Here is a 16,215-nt window from a genome sequence, read left to right on the forward strand (position 1 = left end):
CAACAATGTTTTGTGGGGTTTTTTTTTTCTTTTCCAACTAAATACTGACTGATTCAGAGATGATATTCCAGCTGTGTTTTCCACATTTGATTTTGGTTCTCAAGGTAGAAAAGTCAGGAAAATTATAGTCATACACACACACACACACACACACACACACACACACACACACACACACATATATATATATGACCAAAAGAAACTAGAAATCCTAACTGATGGACAAAATAGTGCAAGAATTGTTTTTGGATGAATTAGGCTCTGGAATCATAAGACTTGTACCCTAAAATCCCCCAAAAGACTTGTTTGGGTAGTTATATAACAATAAATCTTTGTGGGTAATGGAGAGGTGTAAGATGGCCAAAGACTGAAAGGTATTTCAAGTTCCTTTAGAAGAAGAAGGAAATAGATTTGGAAACTACAGATCAGTGAGCTCAGTGTCAACTTCCAGATATATTTCCAATGTGTTATTAAATAGGCAAATTTTTACTGCTTAGGTAAGAAAAAGGTGAGTATGGAAACTACCATGGGCTTAGGGGGAAAAAAATCATGTACAGATAATCACACTTCTTTTGCTGTTGCTTTAGGTGTTTTACTGGATTTACTAGAGCAGATGATTTCTTAGAGAAATGCACCTTGATTTAATAGGATATGTGATATGTTGCTCAGGAGGTCTTTATAAGGGAGAAATATGTACAGTTATACGTTCATAACAACCTACACTAAATTTAGGGACTGCCTGAAGGGAAGTTTTTAATATGTGGGCCAAGGTGTCTGTATTTTCCCCTATTTCATTGGATTATATAATCAGTGTCTTGTAAGAATTCATATAATGTAAGTTTCTCAAGTTTACAAATGACATTAACCGAAGAGAGAGATCAAATGCCGAGTGGCAGAATAAAGATCCAAATAGGTCTCGCAGAGCAATAATTATAGGGGTAAACTCAAAAGGTAAAATTCAAAAGTTTCCAATGTAAATCCAAAGTTTAACACAAAGAATGCAATGGCTAAAATATAGCATTAGGGACTCTGGGTTTGGCACCAAGTACTAGGAAAAAAAAAAAAAAAACTATAGATTTCATTTGTCAACAATGTTCCATCATTCCCCAAGGGAAAATGTATAGGCCCCAAAGATTCAGTGGTAGGCACAGAGACAGTTCACTGCCATGAACAGACCTGTGCTTGGTTAGTTCATCCTTCTCCAAAGACACGGGAACCTTAGACATGTCCAGAAGAGGGAGACTAAAAAGGTGGGAGATCTGACAGCAATCCCATGTGAAGAACGGCAGAAGAATTGGGGCATATTTAGTCTAGATGGTAGGGGTGGGAGGGCAGCTGGAAAATTGGTTAAAGGACCTTGTTCTGTATAGCTTCAAAAGAAAGGATGAGGGCCAAAGAGTAAAATTAAGAAGATGTATCTTTTGCCTCAATATACTTTAAAAACATAATACATTTTGTTTAAAAAAAAAAATTCCCTGTCACCAGAAGTATCCAAGCAAAAGCTAAAGGATCACCCTACACGGATATTGAAGAGGTAAGTCTTATATTAAACAGAATATAAAATCAAACTAGCCCGTACAACTCCAAATTGTCACCATGTTGAAGATCTAATGCATTCTCGTTGTTTCAATGATTATCTTAATACAACTGATTTCTACATCTACATCTCCTTCTTTTCAATTTTCTCACACCTTTTAAAAAGATTTTACTTATTTTTACTTGGGAGAGCGAGTGGAAGAGCATGAGTGGGGGGAGGGGCAGAAGGAAAGGGAGAAGCAGACTCCCCTGCTGAGCAGGGTGCCTGATGCTGGCCTTGATCCCAGGACCCCAGAATCATGACCTGAGTGGAAGGCAGACACTTTACTGACTGAGCCACCCAAGTGCCCTGATTTTCTCACACTTTTGGCTGTTTCTACCAGGATAGCCCCTGTTGTAAGCTGAATTGTGTGTCCCCAAAAGACACTGAAATCCTAACCAGTTTCTGTGAATGTGACTTTATTGGGAAATATGGTCTTTGCAGATGATCAAATTAAGATGAGATCATTAGGGTGGACCTTTATCCAATATGATTGTGTCCTTATAAAAAGCAGAAATCTGGACGTAGAGGGAACATGTGAAGAGAAAGGGAAAATGCAGCTTATAAACCAAGCAAAGCCTGGGGCTACCAGAAGCTGGGAGAAAGGCCCAGAATAGATTCTCCCTCACAGCCCTCAGAAGGAACCCACCTTGCTAACACCTTGCTCTCAGACCTCCAGCCTCCAGAACTGTTGTGAGACGATACGTTTCTGCTTTTTAAGCCACACGGTGTGGGATACTCTGTAATGGCAGCCCAAGGAAACTAACACAGCCCTCATCACTGCAAATGTACAGGCTATCTACCACACTGATTGAATCCTCCCACCTGCCCCAGATGACCCAGCACTAATTTAATTTTCTCTTCTGTTCATGCTATCAGAATTCCACTAGGTGCCATACTCCCTGCCGCTGTTGCTGTCTGAATGGAATAGATCCTTTTTACTTTATTTGCCATGTACTAAAATGTCTTGTTTTTCTCCTCTAATATCCAACTCCCATCCCCCTGCACAACATCAAAGCTTACTCTCTGCTTACTCTTGGCTCCCTGTGGCCTACACAAGAGTCCTTTAAAATCCTTTAAATTGCCATTCAAAGCCCCGTAATCTGACCACAGCCTACCTCTAGCTTATACTAGCACCACTTCCTCATTGACTGAACTACATTGATGGACCTGCTGATGCCACACTTGCTTCTGATTTGTCTTTTTCATCTCCCTGCTTTGATTCTATGGTTCTCCCCTTACATATATGATTATCAAAATTGTAACTGACATCCAAGTCCCCTTTCCTATTTCACTTCTGTGAAGCCCACACTGGCTACCCCAGCCTGAAATGAGCCCCTATCTCTGAATCTCTACCTCATCCAGTCTAGTCTATAACACACAACAGCAATTATAATATGTAAGCCTGCTTTGGCAGTACCTGTGAACAGCAGAAATCCTACTTCTCTAGGTATTTAACTTAAGAAGGAATTTGTATGAGTTTCAAATACGCACAAAATAGAAAATATAATAGCAACATAAAAAAGTAGAAGAACATGATAATATAACATGGCACTATGTGATGCTAATAGAATAGTATAATAGTCAACAAGAGTATAATAACAAAGATCATGTAGATGTCCATTAACATGGATCTGAGAAGATAAATCAAAAGTATATAATATTCATATCATGAATGCATCAAAAAGGATCTAAATCTATAGAGATCTGTATCGAGAAGTGACTCCAATCTAGTATTGATTGAAGAAGCAAGCTGTGCACAAGAAGTTTAATATATTCTATTTACTTAAAACCACATACATGTCAGTCTAGATATGTAGAAGGGGATGAAATAGGTAGTGAGGTTTGAACTAATTTTCTCTTCTTTGTGTTCTTCTGTATTGAGAGTGTATACATATATAGACATATGGCATATATACATATATATAATTCTTTTTTAATGAGTAATGTTTTATTAAATAAAATGTTAAAGGAAGTACAAATTTCCTCAGCACACGTTGAGAGGGAGATGTAAAATTTACATGAGATTTCCCAAAGTTACTGCCTGGGTACAGTTTAGTCTAGGGGTGGGGAAGAAAATGGTGGGACTCTCAACAATGTATCATTAATTTAACAATAAGATATTTAAAAACATTGATAATATCACATATTTACACTGTTATAGTTCTCTTAAGAAAAAGTTGGCATTTATAAAATAAAATATTGTTTGTTTCAATATTATAGAGCATTCTTTATTTTGTTATCTAGACAAAGTTCCCAGAAGTCAAGTATAATGTCTTTCTCAGCGTGAGAGCAACTTAGTGTATCACCTCGCATTTTCTCAAGTGCTTGTTTAAGATTAGCTGAATTAGTTGAATATGTCAATGGTAGAGATGGATTATAATTAGAAGATGAACCAAAGAACACTCTATTCTTCCCCCCTCAAAAGTTTGCCAATACTGCCCGCTGCAGACCCTTCTAAACTTGCAAGAGTAACATACAGGACCTGCTGCCTCCAGTAACAGCAAGAGACAAAACCATGCCCAAAGACAAAGCCCAAAGACAAAAACATGCTCTCTTTAACAACTCTTTGCTGGTGACTGAAGACAGAGCAGTTCCTTGGCAAAAATAGTGTGTAACAATAAGCTCTTTGGGTCTGGGTAGGAATGGGCCATGCTTTCACAGTCATTACACAGGCTTTAAAAATAGGAAGCTGTTCCTGAGAGGAGTGGTCCTTGTGGATAACTGGAGCAGACCTGATACATTCCAATTGATGGTAAAAATTCATGAAGTCATCCAGAATTTTAGTGATTCTTCTGTGTTTCTTTTCTCTTTTCCTAAAGCTCCTTCTTCTGTTGCTTTAGAACATTTTAAAAGTCTTCCTTCAAATCCTATTTTCAAGCAGATCATTCTTTCTGTACTATGTCATACACGTTTATGCATGCACACACACACCACCACCATGGAAGTCTGTTCTTTCTGAGCACACACCTCACCAAACTGAATTCTTAACTTTCTGTTCTGTTGAATAGTGGGGAAGGTGAATGAATCCTATACTAATAGGATTATTATGATCGAAAATCCTTTACACTTTGGCTTTGGAAAGCGGGATGACACACGCGTTAATTCAGACAGCCTCTACTGAACACCACCTAAACCTCAGGCTCAGTGCCAGACAACCAGTACAATGCCAAAGAAGCCCAGATCGCACTGCCACCCCCACGGAGTTTGTGGCCTGATGGCAGAAATGACAAAGAAATGGGTCATTGCACTGTGACTCAGCAGGGACTCTTGCAGAGAAAGCAAAAGGTGTGGTGAGAGTCTACAGAGAGGGACAGCTGACCAGGACCTGAGACGCTAGTTCGGTCTTCCCAGAACTGGCATTTATAGCTAGGCCTGGCAGACAAGAAGGAGATATCCTGGGCAGGGTGGGGAGCACAGGAGGAAGAAGGCGCTGCTGATCCAAGGCCACATGGACTGGGAAAGGAAAGGGAAGAAGTTCACAAGAGCTGGAGGAAAGTAGAAACATGGATGCTGAACGGAGTAACAGCAACCAGATCCTGAGTGGGTTGCAACCCACGGTAAGAAGTTTAGGGCTCCTTAATAAAGCGAGGAAGGAACATCATTAGATTTGCCTTTTGGAAAGATTTATCTTGAAAAAGTGTGGAGAACAGATTCAAGGAAGGCAAAACTAGAGGCAGGGAAGCCTCTGGGAAGGCTGTGAATGCATTTGAAAGATATTTAGGGATAGAGCCAACAGAAATTGGTGATTAATTGGACAAGGTAGGGTGACAAATGAGAAGATTCCAATATGATTTCCGCATTTGAAAATTGAGTAACTGGGTAGTGCCATTCACTGAAGAGCATTAGGAAATGGGAGGTGGAACAAGTCTGGGTGGCAGTTTGAAGTCATCTGTGATAATCAAATTAGAGATGCTTATTAGACAGGCGTGTATGGTGCTTTAGATCTGAGCAATATATGAATTCCAAAAGCATTAACATATACATGTTAATGAAAAGTCTGGAATGAATGAGGTAGTGCTTTACTGACTTCCTAATAGATATACTCAACATAACATAACATGTGCTTAGGGAATCAGGGGAGAGAGAGAGAGAGAGTTCATTTTCAAAACCGTATCCAGAATTGTGCAATCTGAAAGTCTAGGTGGAGATAATATTATTTTTGCTTTGTTTAAAAATATAAGTGTTTACATTTGAATTACGGATGACAGGACCCTGAAGGCATAATCTTTCCTGAGGGTCTCAAAAGCCTCAGTCTGGCCCAGGAAAAGGTGTACAGAGTGAGAAGAGAAGTCGTAAGACCAGACCCTGAGAAGCAGTTACTTTAAGGAAGAGGCAGAATAAAAGAAATTGGTAAGGAGGTCTGAGAGTCAGGGACGAAGCTCCAGGAGAGCTGCTATCTCCAAAGCCAAAGGAAAAGATCAACCCAAACATTCCTGAAGATTGAAGAGAAAAACAGAAAAGTTTCCACCAGAAGTATAAACAAACAAAAAAACTTAGTAACTTAGACAAAAGCAATTTCAGAAAATTATAGAAGCAGAAACCCGACTGCCATGGGTTGGGAAGCTGAGTGGGTCTTAAGGAAGAAGAGATAATGGGCAAGACTCTCAGCAGTGAAGAAAGAGTGTGAGGATGTAGAGAAGGAGAGAACGTTTCTATGATGGGAAACAGAGCATTGTTGATTTAGTTTAATGGGAAGATGCCAGTAAGGAGAGAGAAAATGAAGAAAGAAATAGTTAATAGAATTAAATACAGAACCCAACAGGAGAGATCCACCTTCCACAGGGGTGTTGTGGATACTGTCAGCCCCCCACCTGAGCAGGGACCCCCCCAACCCTCTAGCTCTTGTGAGGACTGGCTCTTAATAGCCTAGACAGAGAATTCCCCTTAGTCAAATAGGAGCTGCCTCACAGGAGATGATGCTTGCCTCCTCCCAGGGGCGGCTCCCAGACAATGACTGACTGACAGAAGAGTGCAAAAAGCCCACTCTTTGCCTGGAGATGGGTCAAAATCCATGGCGTGGTTCATGTTCCAGAGCTCCCTGTGACATTGGGCTGAGGTTAGACACTAGCTGAAGCCATAAGCTTGCTTAGCCACGTGCCCTGCCTTATCCTGTTTCCCTCACCCTTTCTTCCAAAAGAGACCCTCTGTAAATCACAAATACCGAAATCCCTGTCAGAGGCACCACTTCCTGGGAATTTCCTCAAGACAAAGAGGAACATATGCCCATCGGATAGAAAAGGAGGAGGGGAGGGAGGTAAAAATACAAATGGTTTTGAGGGTTGATGGCATTACACTGAGAGACCACTCCTCACTGTGGAGGAACAGGAGACCAATTACTAGGGAGATAAAGTGGGATTAGTTAGATGGGGTCTGTGAACAAACACTCCCATCTTCCCCTTCTTTCAAATCTAGTTAGTTATAATTCCTACTTAGATGTAACTAAGGAGAAGGAAAAAGAGGAACATTTCTGTGGCTACTAATGATTTCAAAGTTGGTGATTCTTCTCTAGATGTGGAAGTTTAAAATGTTATATAAGAATAAATTCTGTCAGTGGAACCTGGGTGGCTCAGTCGGTTAAGTGTCTGCCTTCGGCTCGGCTCATGATCCCAGAGTCCTGGGATAAACTCCCATTTCAGGCTCTCTGCTTGGTGGGGAGCCTGCTTTTCCCTCTCCTTCTGTTTGCTACTCTGCCTACTTGTGCTCTCTATCTCTCCATCAAATAAATAAAAATCTTTTTAAAAAGAATAAATTCTGTTAATTGTAAATTGGACTTAAAGATGTTCTCCTTTCATATTTCAACATTCTTTGTAAAACTGCATCTGCAAGGTCACCAAAAACCTCCCAGTGGCTCTATCCAGTGAACACCATTCTGTCACTTTCTTGACCTCTTTGAGGCAGGTGACATCACTTAAGACTTATCTTAAGACTCCTCTTCACTTGTTTTTGGTAAGTCAACACTCACCTAGTTTACCCCCAAATCTATGGACCGGACTCTCCTTCTCATACTTTAAAGGTTCCTTCTTTCTCTCCCTCTCTCCTAGGCACTGTTTCCCCTGGGCCCATCCTTTGTTTTTTTTACTTCTTACTCTCTCTATCCTCCTAGGGTGAACACATTCACTCCTGTAGCTTTTTCCACAGTGATAACTCCAAAATGTATCTCTAGCTTAGATCTGTCTACTCAGTTCCAGGTACATACATCAGATTGTCTAATGAATATCATCCCCTAAATGTCCCTCAGAGACCTCACAGTCAACAAGTCTAAAACTCAACTTATCTTCCCTATAAATGTCCACTTCTTGCATTTCCCTATCATGGAGACAGGTCTCACCATTACTCCATATCCAACACGGAACCCAAGAGGGAGTTAACCTAAACTCTTCCCCAATTTCACATCTAATCAATCACCAACTACAGTAAGTTCTAATCTCTCTCACTCACTGTCCATGTCATTGTTTGAAGCCAGTATAGTTTCTCTTGTGGTTTTATGAGCAAAATATTTACTGGCTAACTACCTTCCTCCATATTCCCCCACTTTCTTCATGAAAATATGAGCAAGCCATTCCCCTGCTTAAAACACTCCAATGGTGTCCAGTGTATTTGAGACAAAAGCCTTAAAAAGATGCCTTAATATCTCAATATCTTTTCAAAGCCTTCCATGATCTGGCCCATTGCTCCTGTCTGGCTTCATCTCTGGCCATTATTTCTCTTATATTATTTTTCCAAATTCCCAAAGTACTCATATCTCTGCACCTATTTTATGTTCTCTCTCAGTTTCATGAAATTGCACATATATTTCTTCTGCCTGGAGCGCTGTTTTTCTGTGTATTTTTTTGCTAATAACTACCCATTATCAAAAACTAGTATAAATATCACCTCTTCCAGGAAGCTTTCCCTAGTATCCATCCCAAATGCTGAGTCCAGGTACTACCTGAGCACACTACCTGGCCCACCAGCATACCGCTAATGGCATTATGTTGGTGACTGGTGGAAAGCTGAAACTTCATCGAAGATCCTTCTGATTCCAGAGCTCTTTCTCTAGCTATGGTCCAGTAGTGATTCTAATGATGGCTGAAATATTTCTCAATTCCTTCCCTGAAAGGAGTTAAAATAAACTCCATTGTGGGATATACACATTGTAATGCAGAAAACAGCCACTTCTATATCATATTTGACTTCTTTTGATGAAACAATTAAGAGCAAAGGGTAGCTAGATAATAAAATAAACATTTAAAAAAATATCCTGTCATTCACAGACTCGGGGACAAGTGTTATTGGTTGTAAGGAGGTAAAGAAGAGGACGTTCTAAATGCAGCAAAGAATTCTGGGCCCCTCTCATGGTACTCATGATTTCCCCACAAGTGGCATGAATCTACAGCTGAGTCATCATGTGTCAAGATACAGAGGGCTCCTAATTCTACCTTCTCACTCAGTAAGTTCTCATAAGACCACAGAATCCAGACAGATGTCAGTAAACATGCCTCCTGATGAAGGGCCTTCTGAAGGGAGAATTTTTCTTTCTTTCTTTTTTGTTTGTTTTGTTTTTATTTGTTTGTTTGTTTTGCATTATCATGTGTAAACTTTGATTTCAGAAAGCTGCCATACCATTGCAACCTCTGCAGTTGTCCGTCTGTCCATCTGACTGAGGAAAGAAAATTCTGTATACATACACGGAGGCAGTCTCCTTTTCCCTCCCTTCCCTACTCCCCAGTCCCAGCTTGTCCCTCACCCTTTCCTCTCTTCTGAGAGCTGAGGGCCCGGAAAGACACACCTTTTCAGCCACTCTGTTGTGCTGCCTTTTCCAGATAGACAGGTCCAATATATTATCTAAAGAGCACACTCTCTCCTCACTCTCTCTCTCTCTCTCCCACCATGGACATTAATGCTTTGAAGCCATCTGAGGATCATTTGTTGGCGCAGTGATCACATTCAGACTGGCCTACAATGACTCACACTCTTGTGGTCTCCCTGTGTTTACCACGGATATTCTCTTCCAGCTGGATTTCCCTTTCCCCAGGAAACCTAGAGCTAAGCGATTTCTCCATTTTTTCCCCTCCACTCCAGCATCTCTATATGACCCTTTCACCACCAATGTCTTCTTAAAAGGGCAAGTGTGTGTGAATGTGTATGTGTGTGTGTACTCCAGACACCGAATCTGCAAATATGGACTATAGGACAAATCCAGTCTGTGGCTAGTTTTTGTATGGGCCATGAACTAATAACAGTTTTTACATTTTTAAAGAGTTATTTTAAAAAAAAAAAAGGAAAGAAAGAAAGAAGAAAATGCAAGAAAGACCATGCACGACCTGAAGGCGTAAAATATTTACTATCTTGCCATTTAACAGAAAAAGTTTGTCGGTTCCTATTCTGTACTAAAATATGTTTCTAAAGCATGATTCTGAATTCAGACAGACACCTCAGAGCCCAGCTCTGGCACATACCAATTCTGTGACCCTGGACATAGGATTTTCCCCCCATCTTCTCATCTGTAACATAAAGTAATAATTAAAGTCTGTACCAAAGCACTGGAGCATAGTGGCAACTCATAAGAAGAGCAGAACAAACAGTAGCTATTTTTTTCTATTGTTATTTTTTGATCCAGTGAGTTCTATTACATTTTTTATACTCATATAAGAAAAGCTGACACATGAGAAAGGCAACACATTTTCAGACCAATATGTGAACCCTCTCTTAACAATCTTGTGGCTGGATCCCTTCACTCTCAAAAAGGTCATAGCCCTGGTCCTATGACGATTAGAGGTAAGACGATATTTCCCATATATGGCTCCAAAAGTCTTGATGGGAGCTCAGAGCTACATTTTCTATTCCTTTTCACCTAAGCAGAAACCTCAGAGTAACCCTTTCTCCCCATATTCATTCTCACCCCTAATATCCACTTAGTCACTGAGACTTATCTAATTTACCTATTAATTATTTTCAATTTTAACCCCTTTAGTCTAATGTCACTATTATGGGCCCTCATTATCTCTTGTCCAAACTACAGAAGAGGTCTTTTGTTTTCTGGGCTACAGTTTTACCTTCCCCAAGCTGTTTACCCCCATGGTTACTAGACTTACCCATCTAAGCCATGAATCTGTCCAAACTCTCACCTTGCTTACAACCACCTTATCTTTCGTCAATGTCTGGTTCACGTTCCAACATCAAACCACTTACTGTCCTCTACCTACACCCAACCATGCTGTTTAGTGCATCTCTCCTTTTGCTTGTGTTATTCCTTCTTTTTAAATTATAGAAGTATGACATGCATGTCATAGATAATTTAGAACGCAAAAAACAATTACAAGAAAATTAAATAGTACCAAAATTCTAATTCCTCAGAGATAACTACTATTGATCTTTTGATGTATTTGTTTCCATTGTTTTTGTATGCATATAACACACAATAACTTACCAAATCAGGAACATATTATCTCTTTGAATCTTGGGCTTCTGATATTACACGATTATGTTTTCTAACCAAAAAAATTTATTTTGTCCAACTAGATATGCAATCAAGTATCCTTAACAATCATTGTTATTTAAGCTGTAACAAACCATAGAAAACTCACAATTTGTGCCTTTCTCAGCCATTTACTCTTTGGGGCAAAACTTTTCCATCTCACTCAGAGACATTTCTATAAGAGAAAGAACAGCTTGGGCACTGCCCAGAAAAGTGGATCATTATCTTTCACTGGAATATGGAATAAAAAAGAAATTCTAGGAGCATGAATCTTTCTGCCTCACCATTTTATCTATGTTTATTTATAGAGACAAGTAGCAATCTGGTTATAGAGTCAAGTGGCCTTTCTAGGAGTAATGGAGATATTTGAGCTGACTTTGATGCAAAACATACCAACTTACATACACATACCAACTTAGACCTTCCTGACTTCTGTCATTGCTCCTGCAAAGACTTGTATGAGTCTCAGTAACACCTCCATTACCAAGAAACCCTTAGAACCAACCTGATAATTCTGACTTAGATAGACTGTTTCAAGAGAAACAAAGGCTCCTTAAGTAGATTCATGAAACAATTCCATAATAAAAGAGAGAGAGAGAGAGAGAATGTATTCCCTGCTTTATTCTAAATGCCGATTATTTAATATTCTGAGACCTCCTACACTAAATAAAACTATATTCTATTTAAATTCCTAGGGGACGGCATGAGTAGTAATAAAAATTGTAGCTCTGAATTAAGATAGTCCAGGTTAACTTGGGTTTTGCCAATTTCTTATTGTATGATTTGAGGCATTATATAATATCACTAAGCCTGGATTTAATGATTTGAAAAATGATTGCAATTATTTAAAAAATGAACATAAAATAATCCAGAAAGTGAGGATAATAATAATACATGCCTCCTAAAACTGCCACACAGGTTAAATTAAATAATGTATGTAAAGTGCATGGCAAAATACCAAGTACATAGAAACCAAATGTTATTCCACTCAGCATCCCTTGAACACATTTGAAAATGGCACACTTTTTATTGTTTTTCAAATAATGCCTATTTTTTAGTTGTTTTTTTATTTTTTATTTTTTATTTTATTTTTTAATTTCTTTTCAGCGCAACAAAATTCATTGCTTTTGTACCACACCCAGTGCTCCATGCAATCCGTGTCCTCTCTAGTACCCACTATCTGGTTCCCCCAACCTCCCACCCCCCACCCTTCAAAACCCTCAGGTTATTTTTCAGAGTCCATAGTCTCTCATGGTTCACCTCCCCTCCAGTTTCCCTCAACTGCCTTCTCCTCTCCATCTCCCTATGTCCTCCATGTTATTTGTTATGCTCCACAAATAAGTGAAACCATATGATAATTGACTCTCTCTGCTTGACTTATTTCACTCAGCATAATCTCTTCCGGTCCCGTCCATGTTGCTACAAAAGTTGGATATTCATCCTTTCTGATGGAGGCATAATACTCCATAGTGTATATGGACCACATCTTCCTTATCCATTCGTCCGTTGAAGGGCATCTTGGTTCTTTCCACAGTTTGGCAACTGTGCCATTGCTGCTATGAACATTGGGGTACAGATGGCCCTTCTTTTCACTACATCTGTATCTTTTGGGTAAATACCCAGTAGTGCAATTACAGGGTCAAAGGGAAGCTCTATTTTTAATTTCTTAAGGAATCTCCACACTGTTCTCCAAAGTGGCTGCACCAACTTGCATTCCCACCTATTTAAAAACCAATGGGGCATATTTTCACAAACTGATCTAAACCCAGAATCAGGCTTGTTTTCAAAAGTTGTGGAAAGGTGGAAGGAAGCGGGGAAAATGGAACAAAGACAGACCTTATAACTCTTTACTGTTTGAAAATTCACCAGAAGAATGTATTATTTTGGAGGAGAAATTCAATTATTAAAGGTTCAAAGGGCAAATTAGACCTTAGACTATTCACCCTACACCATGCAGTCCTTTTAAGTGGTATAACAAAAGCAGCCTCACAATTAAAAGGCCAGCACACACAAGGTAACATATCAGGCCCTGCAGGTGAACATAACTGGGGCAACACTTCTCCGTGTAAGAAAAGTCTCCCTTGGCAGAGTTTGGGCTACTTTGCCTCTATTCTTCTACCTCTACTCCAATATTTGAAACCAAAAGAGGGGTCAACCAACAATAACTAGCAAAGAAAATAGAGACATAGAGGAAGGACCAAGTGAGTTCATTCTACTTTTTTCTACCTGGTATTTCTCCGAAAGACACTCCTGACAAGTTTAAAAAGGAGGATGTATGGATCATCTGTTTAGCCTCATCCTTTATTTATTTATTTATTTATTTTTTAAAGATTTTATTTGTTTATTTGACAGAGAGAGATCACAAGCAGGCAGAGAGGCAGGCAGAGAGACAGGAGGAAGCAGGCTCCCTGCTGAGCAGAGAGCCCGATGCGGGACTCGATCCCAGGACTCCGAGATCATGACCTGAGCCGAAGGCAGCGGCTTAACCCACTGAGCCACCCAGGCGCCCCTCATCCTTTATTTAAAAAGCAAAAAGTCAGCATTTCCAACTCCAGGATCTATTAACAAAGTATATCCCCCCAGACATGCTCATGCTCACACACATCCGCACGCGCGCGCACACACACACACACACAATTTCTTAAAACCCGAGTTTATTTTTAGGCCAGAGAGATTGGGCATTCCAGATCAGGGCCTTGTGCTCCTGAGCAGACACTCTAAAAAAAGCTTCACTGCCAGATATAAAAAGGCCGCTGTATAATTTATTAGAGGAACTTTCACAAGACTCTGATTACTTTTTAACCAGAAAGTGAAAAAAAAAAATCCAAGAATCCTGATCAGATCCAGTATTGCACTTGGCACACGGGAATTTGTAGGGGCTAGGAATTCTCAGCAACCCCCAGCTCTCCAGCCTGTTCATCCATGGCACGCCACGAAGGAGAGTTCGATTAGCTGGCATTAAGTCTCCTCTCTTCCCTAAGACTGTGCAATTCTGTTTCCCTAAATAATAGAGGAGATTGGGCCAAAGAAAACTCAAAACAATACACTCGTTTAATAGCTCTAATGGCTCTGCTGAGGCCTGCCAATGAAAACGCTGGCTAAATTGTTCCAGAGAGAGTCTTCTACCGGAGCTTAACAAAACCTGCCAACTCTCTACCCACCACCCCCTCCTCATGGCCACTCAATTTTTGTTTCTTTCTCTTATTTTTTTCAAGTTGGCCTTTTTCAAGAGGAGTATGTAAAATACCCAAAGAATGTTCTCTTTTCAATATGTATTATGTTTGGGATACAGATTCATGTTTACTTTTCATGGGTATGGTGAGCATATTTTCAAACCCAAATCAAGATGTGGTTTTATAGGATAAGGACACTTTACAAAACAGTAGAACAGAATATTTGAAATCATGACTATCCTGAAATATCCAAGTAGGGTCAACCTTCATCATTAAGCAACTAAATATGTCAGATGTTGTGTGTTGCATTTTGTTTCAAAAATTGTATTTTGGGAACGGGCCATTTCTTAGCACTGTACAAGGCACTTGGGATGACACAGACATAATTTAACTAAAAAGAAAAGGTCTCCACCCTTGACAATAACCAACAAATAATCTCTACCCCTTCCTTTCCAAGGAAAGGGGTCAGGGTGACCTTTTTGGGCAGACCTAAATAAGAGACTGTCTGTTGGGAGAAAAAAAAAATGAAAAAATGACAAAGAAGAAAAATTCAGATCAGAATTTTTTTTTAGATTTTATTTATTTATTTGACAGACAGAGATCACAAGTAGGCAGAGAGAGAAAGAGGAGGAAGCAGGCTCTCTGCTGAGCAGAGAGCCCGATGTGGGGCTCGATCCCAGAACCCTAGGATCATGACCCGAGCCGAAGGCAGAGGCCTTAACTCACTGAGCCACCCAGGCGCCCCAGATCAGAATCTTTTAAAAAGAAGTGAAAGACTAGTCACAGAGAAGAGAGAATAACAATATTCCTAACAAGGCAAGGCCACCAACAACGGAATAAAGAGAAACTGCTGTACACCAAGACCAGTCTTGTCCACTTTTGCATAAGAAAAGCATTAAAACCAGATAGATGAAATTAGATCCCATGTCCTCTCACCTTCATATATGAAGAGGAAGTCATCAAATTCTTTCAAACTCCTTCAAAAGAGTATAATGCTGATTGTTTCTATTTCCTTGGTGTTAGTCGTGATCTCTCCCTTTTCATTCATCATTTTATTAATTTGGGTCTTCTCTCTTTTCTTTTGGATTAGTTTGGCCAATGGTTTATCGATCCTATTGATTCTTTCAAAAAAACAGCTTCTAGTTTTGCTGATGTGTTCTACTGTATCTCTAGTTTCTATCTCTTTGATCTCTGCTCTAATCCTGATTATTTCCCTTCTTGTGTGTGGGGCTGGCTTAATTAGTTGTTGATTCTCCAGTTCTTTAAGGTATAAAGAGAGCTGGTATACTCTGGATTTTTCAGTTTTTTTGAGGGAGGCTTGGATGGCTATGTATTTCCCCCTTAGGACTGCCTTTGTTGTATCCCATAGGTTTTGGACTGAAGTGTTTTCATTCTCATTGGTTTTCATGAATTATTTAAGTTCTTCTTTGATTTCCTGGTTGATCCAAACATTCTTAAGCAGGGTGGTCTTTCACTTCCAAGTGTTTGAATTCCTTCCAAACTTTTTCTTGTGGCTGAGTTCCAGTTTCAAAGCACTGTGGTCTGAGAATATGCAGGGAATAATCTCAGTCTTTTGGTATCAGTTAAGCCCTGATTTGTGACCAGCATGTGTTCTATTCTGGACAAAGTTCCATGTTTGCTCGAGAAGAATGAGTATTCTCTTGTTTTAGGGTGGAATGTTCTGTATATATCTATGAGGTCCATCTGGTCCAATGTGTCACTCAATGCCCTTGTTTCTTTATTGATTTTCTGCTTGGATGACCTGTCTATTACTGAGAGTGGCATGTTAAGATCCCCTACTATTAATGTATTCATATCAATATGACTCTTGATCTTGGTTAATAGTTGTCTTATGTAGTTGGCTGCTCCCATATTGGGGCCATAAATATTTATAATTATTGGATCTTCTTGGTGGATAGACCCTTTAAGAATGATGTAGTGTCCTTCTTTATCTCTGACTACAGTCTTTAGTTTAAAATCTAATTCATCTGATATGAGAATTGTTA

The 16,215-nt window shown here is 39.6% G+C and overlaps 1 protein-coding gene across 1 annotated transcript in view; it reads right to left on the reverse strand.

Moving 5' to 3' along the window:
• Positions 1–16,215, reverse strand: part of PAPPA2 (pappalysin 2) — a 302,814-nt gene that overhangs the window by 204,389 nt on the left and 82,210 nt on the right. The gene's annotated exons all lie outside the window — the stretch shown is intronic.

Source organism: Lutra lutra, chromosome 15 (genome assembly GCF_902655055.1).
Source record: "Lutra lutra chromosome 15, mLutLut1.2, whole genome shotgun sequence".
In the NCBI taxonomy this organism is placed as follows: domain Eukaryota; kingdom Metazoa; phylum Chordata; class Mammalia; order Carnivora; family Mustelidae; genus Lutra; species Lutra lutra.